We start from the raw sequence: 10598 nt of genomic DNA, 5'->3' as shown, positions 1-10598 counted from the left end.
GTTTTTATTATTATTATTACAGCATTTCAAAAGTGAAATGTGGCAATTTATTTTTTTGTTTGTTTTTTAAAGTTTGGCACCTGGGCTAACAACTGTTGGCAATCTTTTTTTTTTTTTTTCTGCTTTATCTCCCCAAACCCCCCCTGTACAAAGTTGTATATCTTAGTTGCAGGTCCTTCTAGTTGTGGGATGTGGGACGCTGCCTCAACGTGGCCTGATGAGTGGTGCCATGTCCGCGCCCAGGATCCGAACCCTCGGCCACCGCAGCAGAGCGCGCGAACATAACCACTTGGCCAGGGAGCCGGCCCCAAACGTGGCAATTTAAATAGATGCCAAAAAAGAGTATTGATGAAATTTGTCTCAATTTCCTGAAAGATTTATAGGATTAGATAAGACTGAAAAAATATTCTTAATATATTGGGCAAAAGCCACAACAACATTAACTTCTGTCCTCTGAAACCACTTTGCTTGTTTTATGTTCTCTTTTGATGAGTAGGTAAATCAGGTACCAAAAACAGATGTGTGTGTGCATCTGTCCCCTTCCAACAAATACATAGTGACTTTAAGATAGGGCTACAGGCTCAATATGTGGTATTTACATGAGTAGGAAGATAAATGGGATGAGAAGGAATGGATCACCATAGAAGGTCGTAGTTACACAATTTTAGAATATTTGATATCATACAAATAGATTTTTATTTTTTGAAGGACCATTTGCATTTCTTTCTAAATATAGGGCTGGAAAAATTTCATGCTGCCATCCAGCAGTTTTTTTCAATATCATTTTTTTCTCATAAAGTATTTATGGTCTCCTCACCTTTTGTTACAGGATCTTCCATTAGCAGAGACCAGGTGATCTACTTTTGCAGAAGATTTATCTTCCCAAGAAGTCTCCAGACAGATGCTTTGATCTCCTTGATTATAAGACTGTATATGATGGGGTTCAGGAAGGGAGGCAAAACTGTATATGCCATAGCAATAATCAAATCTTGAGTGGAAAAAGTTTTAACAACTGGCTCTAAGGCAGCAAAGAGCCCTGTGGTAATGAAGGATATGAAGACCGTCAGCTGTGGGGAGCAGGTGGCGAAGGCTTTGGCTCAACTCTCTCCTGATGGGATTCTAAGTACTGTTGAGAAGATCTGGATATAGGAGATGATTATAAGAACAAGCATATCATCACCAAGCTTGAGCTCAGAGCCAGGGTCACAAACTCAACAAAGAAAACTTCACAGGAAATCAGGGCCCACACATGAGGGATGTCACAGAAGAACTGGTGCCTTGTGTTGGATCTGAAAGGGGCTCCCAAAACATGTTGCCAGGGTGGACTGCTGCATAGGAAAAGCAACTTAGCCAGGTAATGAGTGCCATCTGGTGGCATGCTCCTGATGTCATAATGGCTCTATATTGGAGGGGGTGGCAAATGGCAACATAGTAGGTCATAGTACATAACTGTGAGAAAGGCCAGTTCAGCAGATGCAAAAGCAAAGAAAAAATAGACTTGAGCCATACAGCCAAGATAAGAGATGGAGTTGCTGTGAGTCATGGAGCTGTGTATTGACTTAGGTACAGTGACTGAGATGTAAAGCAAATCCAAAAAGGAGAGGTTCTTTAGGAAGAAGTACATGGGTGTGTGAAGATACTGATCAAGAGTAATGATCATGTCAATGAGAAGGTTCCCTAACTGTGCTGCCAGATAAAGCAGGAGAAACAGTCCAGCAAGTAGTATCTGAAACTCCCAGATATCAGAAAGCCTCATAGGCAGGAATTCTGTCACTTGAGTGAGATTATCCATTGAGCAGGGAAAGCTATGTCCTGATTGTCAAAGGAAAAACACACAGTGATTAAAGATGAGACAAAAATGAACACAATATTGTATTAATACAATGTTATAAAAATACTATTCCCCTAAATAAAGTAATCGGTTAGATATCTTCTACACTGCTTAAGCAAATGGAGTGGTGGAAGATGAATTTTTCACATGGGCACATTCTAAGAGATGTATGTCTTAAGACTTTAATAGTTAAGTAAGTAATTTCCAAAGCTTTTGATTAGTACTGTATATTTACTATGCAGTACTCCTCAAAATGTGAGATCAAGATTTTTTCATCAAATAGGTGCTTGTTATAAATTTTAAGGTCCCAATGAAAATCTAATAAATAAGAATTTGTGAGATGAATCTAACAATTTACCTTCTATTCAAGTTTCTGGGTAAATTTTTAATATAAAAGTTTGGAATCAAAACGGTTACAGGTCCTGTGCAGAGTCAACTCTCTTTAGCTTTTTGTCGAATAACTTTGTTGGTAAGCGACTTTAAAATGGGGATTTATTGTTTAAGTCATAGAAAGAATATGGAATACAATTTTTAAACCCATTATAAATAGTTCTGATTTGGAAAAGAGGAAGTTTGTTTTGTGTGAATGCACAAGAAATGACAATAGTACAATAAAAACACAACAATCCTTGTGTAGCACTTTCTCTGTGACAGATTCTGTCATACGCACAGTAAATATGTTAACTCAATTAATATTCACAATGGCACAAAGGATTAAAATGTGTTACTATTATTTTTATTCTACAGAACAAGAAATTAAGAAAAAATAATGTCAATTAACTTGCCCAAGACCCCTCAAAAAGCCAGATCCTGAGTCAGCACTCAAATCAAGGTTGTCCATCTCCAGGATCAGTGTTGCTAACCTCTGCATTCTACTAATTTTCTTTAGTGGGTAATAATTTTGACCAACAAAACTTGATAAAAATGAGATTTTTTCTATATATTAATTGATGATTGTCATATCTTTACTTTTGCTCAGTGATACTGTCTGCATGTTTAAAACATATATGCTTGTCTGCATCAAAGTCATTTCTGTGTTAGATTCTCTCTACATGACTCCAAAGTGTTGTAACTCACAATTTTATGTTTTCAAATATCAGCCAACTTTGAAGTCAATTTAAAATAAGCTTAGTGATTATCCATTTTAATCAGTATTGTTTGATTATCTCATTACATTCATGATAAATAAAACACATAAATAAGTGCTATCCTTTGAGAGTAGGCAAATATGAATGAATCTTACCCTTATTTATAAGAAACGTAGGACCCCCTTTTTATGACAAATTTTGAGGATAGTCTTCTTTCCATAGGCTATAAATAATATAGTCAGTATGAAACACTTCATTGTCTCATTAAAACAAAAATTTAAAAACAATAGTGCCCTCACACAATGTCAAATAATGATCAATAAATATTTGCAAGGTAAATGAGAAAGGAGTAATATCAGTTCCCTGATTTAAAAAAAAGTAACTATGATAGCAGGTTAACATAAAAGAAAAATATAGGAAAAATGTCTGAAAAAGCAGTTCATAAACAGAAAAATTAATGATCAATTACTACTTCAAAAATATGTCCGAAAGTACTCGTTATGAAAATGCACATTAAAACCTGAATAAGGTGCTCTTGTTTCTTTCATTGCTCTAGAAAATATAATGCATATAAATCTTATCACTAAAGGCTTAATAAAGATGTGAAGGGATGAAACTCTCATTTACTCCTGTTTTTTGTGTAAGCAGTCTATGTACTTTGGAGTGTCATTTGGCAATATTTAATACAATTAAGATGTGTAAGTTTCAAGCGGCAATGTTATTTGTAACAAATATATACTTATTTTACATGACATATTTAAGAATATCTCTTCTATCACGTTTAAACTCTAAATTCTAATACTTGATAATATACCTTGTTTTACACCAGAATGGAATGCTCTGTAGCAATAAAATCAAATGGAATAGCTCTACATACATCAATAAAGGAGATTGTAATATATTTTTGAATAGAAAAAGGAAGCTGCAAGCTATTACATAGAAAGTGTTTCCAATCATATCAGTTTAAACATTCAGAAGAGTATAGTATATTATTTATGGATATACATACATATAAAAATTGTAAAAATCTGCTAAACAATTTATACAGAGTACCCATTAATCAAAATGGTATGCAGGAGGGAAGAAAAGAGAATAAAGTGAAATAAAAATTGTGTCAACTATATCTGAAATATTTTAATATTTAAATCTTAGAGCAACCAGAAAAATATTAATGTGACAAAATTAAACACTGGTTATTAATCATTTGGTATACTCCTACTTTCCAGATTTGAAATATTTCTTTTAATATTGTGTATATCCATGTAAGGAAGCAAATGGAATATTTTTGTGCATTATGAATTGCACTCCACCTTTTAAATTACTTATAAAATTCAGTGGGAAGGGGCAAAACTGTCCTCTTTGGCATTATGGATCCGATAAGATACCCCATATATTAAAACCTAAGAATCCAAGAATATATTAAGATTTAACAAAAGAAGTTACTGGAGAATCAGGTGTGTGTTATATTATTTTATTATTAATTTCTGCATATTTTGTTATGTATTATAATGTAACAATGCATAGTAATTTAAGACTGAATTTTTGTGTTGTCTTTTTATTGTTAATAGAATTTAGTGAAACAAGTAACAAAGCACTCATTTATTAGTTTTTATTTAAAAAGTCACAACTACACAGCCAAGACTTGTAGATTCTCCTTAAAGCAAAATAAAAAAACACTCACACATTCACACACACACAACCCTTTCATGCTGAATCAGCATTAGGATATATATTCTCCAAGTTAACTTTCTTGCAGTAGATGTAAAATTCTACACAACTGCCATGTGGCAGATTCCTCATAATCTATTGTCTAGTGGATGAGAAAATAAATATCCTAATTCCTTATCTCTAATAGTCAAATTTCCATACATCTGAAAGGAAAAATATATGATTTATATATAGTTACTATTTGTTTTTTATTAAAAGCTTATTAAATCAATATTTTTCAACTGCAGGCAATTTAGAATTAAGAGCATAGATCATTTTATAGATGTATAACAATAAATGCACCATCATGATATATAAATACACATGTATACAATATACTTATTCAAAAATTAGGCATATTGGTTGATACATTTGTTTAACAAATGGATAGAAATTAACACATAAAAAATGCACAATTCCTTTGCAAACACGTACATACATCCTCAATTGTTATACATAATTTCTGAATTTTAAAAGCATTGTTTTTAACAGATAAGCATATTTATTAAATATTTATAGGGGCTTGCCCGGTGGCACAGCAGTTAAGTTCGCATGTTCTGCTTCTTGGCTGCCCAGGGTTCCCCCGTTTTGATCCTGGGTGCGGATATGGCACTGCTTGCCACCCCATGCTGTGGTAGGCATCCCGCATATAAAGTAGAGGCAGATGGGCATGGATGTTAGCTCAGGGCCGGGCTTCCTCAGCAAAAAGAGGAGGATTGGCACAAGATGTTAGCTCAGAGCTAATCTTCCTCAAAAATATAAATAAATAAATATTTATACAAGTTTCTTTTTTTGTGAGTCTGTGCATTTCAAATCCATACATCATCTGATGAATAAATAGACAGCCTTGTGGAATTCTCTCCATGTCAGGAACAAAAACGAATTTACAATTCTGTCCCGCACCTTAGATAAATGCACCTGGATACTCCCTCTCCCTGATGACAGAAGAGTGTTAGGGTTGAGGAGAGACTTCCCCAAAGACATGAGGACACACAGAGTGAGAGAGTAAAAGGGTTCTCACTTCAGTTCGATGTCTTCTCCAAACCTGCACAAGGTCAAAATAGCAAGGATGTACTGGTTTTGTGGGGTAACTCTATGCTATAGAGTAATTTCAGGATATTATACTCCTACCCAATTTGTTCAAATTTACAATGACCTCTGAAAAGGCAAAGCTTAGCCAGGGTGTTCCTGGTAAATGGCATGGTCAGAACAAAGACCCTGGACATGTCTGTTCACCTTCGGTCGTTTTCTCCCTTCTGGCTACACTGACCAAGTATGAAATTTGACTACATACGCATACCCTAAGTCCAAATCCACCTCCTCCATATGCCTCAATATTTCACTCAAAAGATTAGTAAATCAAGTTCATAAAGTTAAAACTAAGAATACCCCGTGGTCTAACATGTAATGGGATTGAAGGAGACCTGAGTCCTAGTTATGTTCTGACATAGTCAAGCTGTCCTAAATTGGGGTACCTACAGATAAACTTGAGGTTCAATTTCCCCAACTGTAAAGTGACAGTAAACAAGCTAGCTTTTGCTGCTCACCAGCTTTGAGAAAATACAAATCTGATCTACATGAGTCTCCTTCACCTATCAGTGCAGTCCTCTCTGAGTGGTCCTTACTCCTGAAGAGCCTGCCCTTATTCTGCTTATATTAGGGGACAGAGATCAGTGCTGAAGGACAAAATCCCCAAATTCTGCACCAGAGATGCTTGCTTTCCAGTCTCAGGCTGAAAGTAGACATCTTCAAAACTGATTAAAATGATAAAAAAATGAAGCAAACTGTCTGGGGTAAATTATTTGGTTTGCTTGTTTCATTGATAAAGCTCATAACGCATAAAACCAAGGGACTCATCAAATCACTTTTATCAAACATCTGTCTTGATGTTTTTTCTCACAAAGAGGTTGAAATAATTGGTTACATAAACCTCATAACAGGTGAGGAAACTCATTCTGTTTTCTGAATGAGTAAAAATCTGAGAAGTAGGATAAGAGTAATACCTTGATGAAAGAACATGCAGTTTCTCAAAATGTATTCACTTTCTGCAATAATGATGAAAAAACACTATTTCTAATGTCTTCATTGATTACTGGAAGAAACCAACTGATATAATATGCAAACCCAGTGATGGAGCAAAGCTGTTGTACAATGTATCAAGGAAAGACAGTTTTCGTTAGGTGTCCACAGGTGCTGGAGACAGAGCCCCTGGAGTCTGGAGTGGGTTGGCTTCCAGAGAGGAGCCTGGGGGATATGGGTCTCAGGTGGAAGCCAACTTTCTCCAGGTCAAATGGAATACTACCTGCTGAAACAGAAGCTCAAATACTGAGTGGCTGGTAATAAAACTCAAAGTCCCTAGGGAAATAATAAGCATGAGAGATACATAGATATTAATTAAGAAAGTGAAAAAAGTCAACAGTGAAAATAAAAATTCAAAGCATTTTTATTTTCACATTCTATAAAACAATCTTTGATAAAGTTCAAAATCTGGATATTTAATGAACTCAAAAAATAATAATTCATTGCTCGAATTCATTACCATGCCTAGTCAATGTGCCACCTGAAAATATAAGAACATATCCAATTTACTTCACAGTTAATAGCAACTTATTTCTGTATTGAACATAAACCCTCAGAAAATTATTGAGAAAATAAAGACAATCTTCATCCTTCCCATCTCCTCCAAAATCTATTGATCTGACAACCAGTAATAGAGTAAAAGGATGAATGAATAGTAGATTTAATAAAATATAACAATTTAAACAATGTTTTATTTTAAAATAAAAGTGTTCAAGGAGAAATGCATAAATAAATGTATTTTATGTATTCAATGCAAAATCTAACACAATTATATGAGATACATATTTTATTACCATTTATTTCAGATGAGGAAACAGAGGCATTTTAGATACTTTGTAAAAACTCTCATGCCATATAGAGCATAACCAAGTGACAACACTAGGCCCCAGGACTTTTCGGCCCCAGGACTAGTAAATTGTGCTGTCTCCCTGTAATAGTTATCCCTGCTATTATTGAGCATTATATTAGTCAGACATGAGAAGGATATAGTTGGTAAAATCTTTGTAAAGAGAGGGTACAATGACCTTTTGTGTGTGAAATTGTAATTTATTTGGAAAGCACAAGGTAATCACCTCTAAAATTAGAAGAAAATAGAATTATTTGGAAAAATGGGTACAACTTAAACGATATTTGGATAAACTAACAAAAGGAGAATTTTATAAAAAATACCCCAATTTTGTAAAAAACAAAATATTTAAACTATCCAAGGTTTAAACTAAAAATAACTATACAAGATCTGAAGATGAAGACATCATTAAATTCTCCTGGAGGAGACCAAAGTCAACTTAAAAACTTTGAAAAACACTATGAACTTCACAAAATGGCTATATCAACAATATATCAACATTGTGCTGGCTTGGAAAAATAAATTTGTAGTTTGTGTTTTTCATGCTCAGACATGGTTAAAATACATCACAATACTTGTTTTTACAAAATTCTTCAAAATTGCTGGGTTTTGGTAGTAGTGGATTTGAAGAGTTTCATTTGTTCAGAAAAATTTGGATCATGGCAAGGTAAGTTCCCAATCCATTTTACATAAATGATGGAAAGAGTCTGAGCAAACAAGAGCTCCTGGGCAGGAAGAGGGATAGGAGAGTGGTGGCAGAAAGAAATCAACATTTAATCAAGAGCCAATGACAGGAAATGTTTCCAGGTAGGGATACAAAACTGACACTATCTTGATTTCAAGGAGTTTATATCCTAAGGAGATGATAATTTTACATTTAGCTGGAATAGTGTTAATAATTTATAGAATCATACTCCATACTATGGTAATATTTTCTATGAATATGTAAAAAATATTGGTAAAGTGAATGATACATCATCAGTCTATAATTAGAATGTGATATGAGTTTTATATTAGAAAAAATAATTAGTATAATTGTCACCTAAATGTCGTATTTATTACACCACACGAAACATTTTTCCTTGGCATAATTGGCATTCAAAGATGTTTATAATGTAATTGAATTCTAACCAGTAGCAAATATGGTGAGCATGGAAACAAACAGACCAGAGGAAGACTATAATTAAAAGAAAAAGCCAATTTATAACTCTCTTTTAATCATTTAATAATCTTATATAAAATGATACAACTTCCTGCATTGGAAGAAAAAATGGAATACATTTAAAATTCATGCAAAGTATGACCAAGCATGTAGTCTTATGATAAATTTGTATATTTTTGTAGATACTACAAGGTCTCTTCATCATGTAACTCAAATTTATATAGATCATTATAGTAAGAGAAATTTTGTTATGTTCCTCTGCACATGAGAATGATATAAAAGTTATGAATTAAACCTGAAACAACTAGAAGTGAGACAAGAGTGTATCTCATATGCCTCAGCAGGATTGATTATGGGAAAATCAGGGGCACGTTAGTTTGACTCCCACTGCACCTTAGAGATGACACCTGTTTCTGCAGCTAAGTATTCAGGAATGTGCATGGACCAGACTATGCTAGCCTTGGGTACCTAGTCATCTTGATGTTCCAGACTGTATCTAGCTTACCCTGGAATCACATTGTAGATTTTATAACTTGGGTAAAATAGACCCCTCCATGAGATTAGATCACCTCTCATTTGGACCTGCTCCCACCTTGAGTATAGGACATCCAATCTCCAGAGAGGCTGTCTTGCCTAGGAAGTTCAGGCATCGCTCTCACATGCTCCATATTGTCTACCACAGGTCTGTGATAACTTTTGATGGGGATTGTGTGGTTCAGAAGATTGAAGCTGGCTCTGTCCTGGACAATATTGCTGATATCTCTGATCTGTGCACTAGATTGTGTAGACTCCCTTGGTACAAAGAGAGTAAGTGATGTACTCTGGGAAGGCCTGTGTTCATCAAACCATCAATCAAATCTTTTGACAATAAATGGTTTATGAAGCACTTTATACCATGTGAAGGCGTAGAGAATGACATAGATGGATGGATAGATAGATAGATAGATAGATAGATAGATAGATAGATAGATAAAGTAGACCATCAGAAGTAAACAAGCATCTATAGAGAAGTAAGTGAGATGAAGAACCCAGACTACATAATGTGTAGCCATCAGCTACTATATCATATTCTGATGATATTCTTTTCCCACTCTTTTATTTTCAACTGTCCGAATCTTTCTCATTTGGGTTTGTCTCCTCTATACAGAAGATAACAGGGTTTTCATTTATCACCTAATTTAAGAAAAGCTAAGTCTCCTGTTTACAGTATCTTTGGATTTACAAAATAATTGAGCAGAAAGTGCAGAGTTCTTACAGACCCCTTCTCCCTCATGAACAGTTTCTCCTAATGTTAACATGTTTAATTGGTGTGGTAAATTTAACTAATACAATAGTTTACATTAGGGTTTACTTTTTGTGTTGTACAGTACTGTGAATTTGAGAAACGCATAATGTCATGTATCCACTTTATAGTATCATACAAAATCACTTCAATGCCCTAAAATTCCCTTATCTTCCACCTATACATTCTTTCCCATTTCACACTGAGCCCTTGGTAAGCAGTGATTATTTTACTGTATTGATAATCTTTCCTTTTACAAAATATCATCTAGTAGTGTTAACAAAGTTCTCTGAAATACAGGAATTCCGTTAGGAAGGCTTTATTGCTCATACAGTTTGCAAACTTGGGACACTGTAGCCAGCAGCAGCAAACTGAAAGTCAGCTCTGAAGGAACAAAAAAGGGGCTGCCTTTATAGAAAAAGTTACCGCTCAGGTTGCCAGTTCCCACCAAGGTCCCCACTCAGGTCTGCTTTTGCAAATGAGGGATGCAAGCCCGCTAAGTCCTGATTGGTTGGTGAAGGTCAAAGTTTCATTGGCTAGGACTTTTGTAAAATCAGGGACTTAGCAGAGTCAAAAGCTTAATGGTGAATTCCATGGTCTTT

The 10598-nt window shown here is 34.7% G+C and overlaps 1 pseudogene; it reads right to left on the bottom strand.

Annotated features, from left to right (window-relative positions):
- Window positions 1-857: 857 nt before the first annotated feature.
- Window positions 858-1792, bottom strand: LOC124236984 (olfactory receptor 14I1-like; annotated as a pseudogene).
- Between the last annotated feature and the right edge of the window lie 8806 nt (window positions 1793-10598).

The sequence above is a fragment of the Equus quagga genome, chromosome 3 (assembly GCF_021613505.1).
Source record: "Equus quagga isolate Etosha38 chromosome 3, UCLA_HA_Equagga_1.0, whole genome shotgun sequence".
Classification (NCBI taxonomy): Eukaryota; Metazoa; Chordata; class Mammalia; order Perissodactyla; family Equidae; genus Equus; species Equus quagga.
The sequence above is the reverse complement of the archived record's forward strand: the minus strand, read 5'-3'. Positions and strand labels throughout refer to the sequence as shown.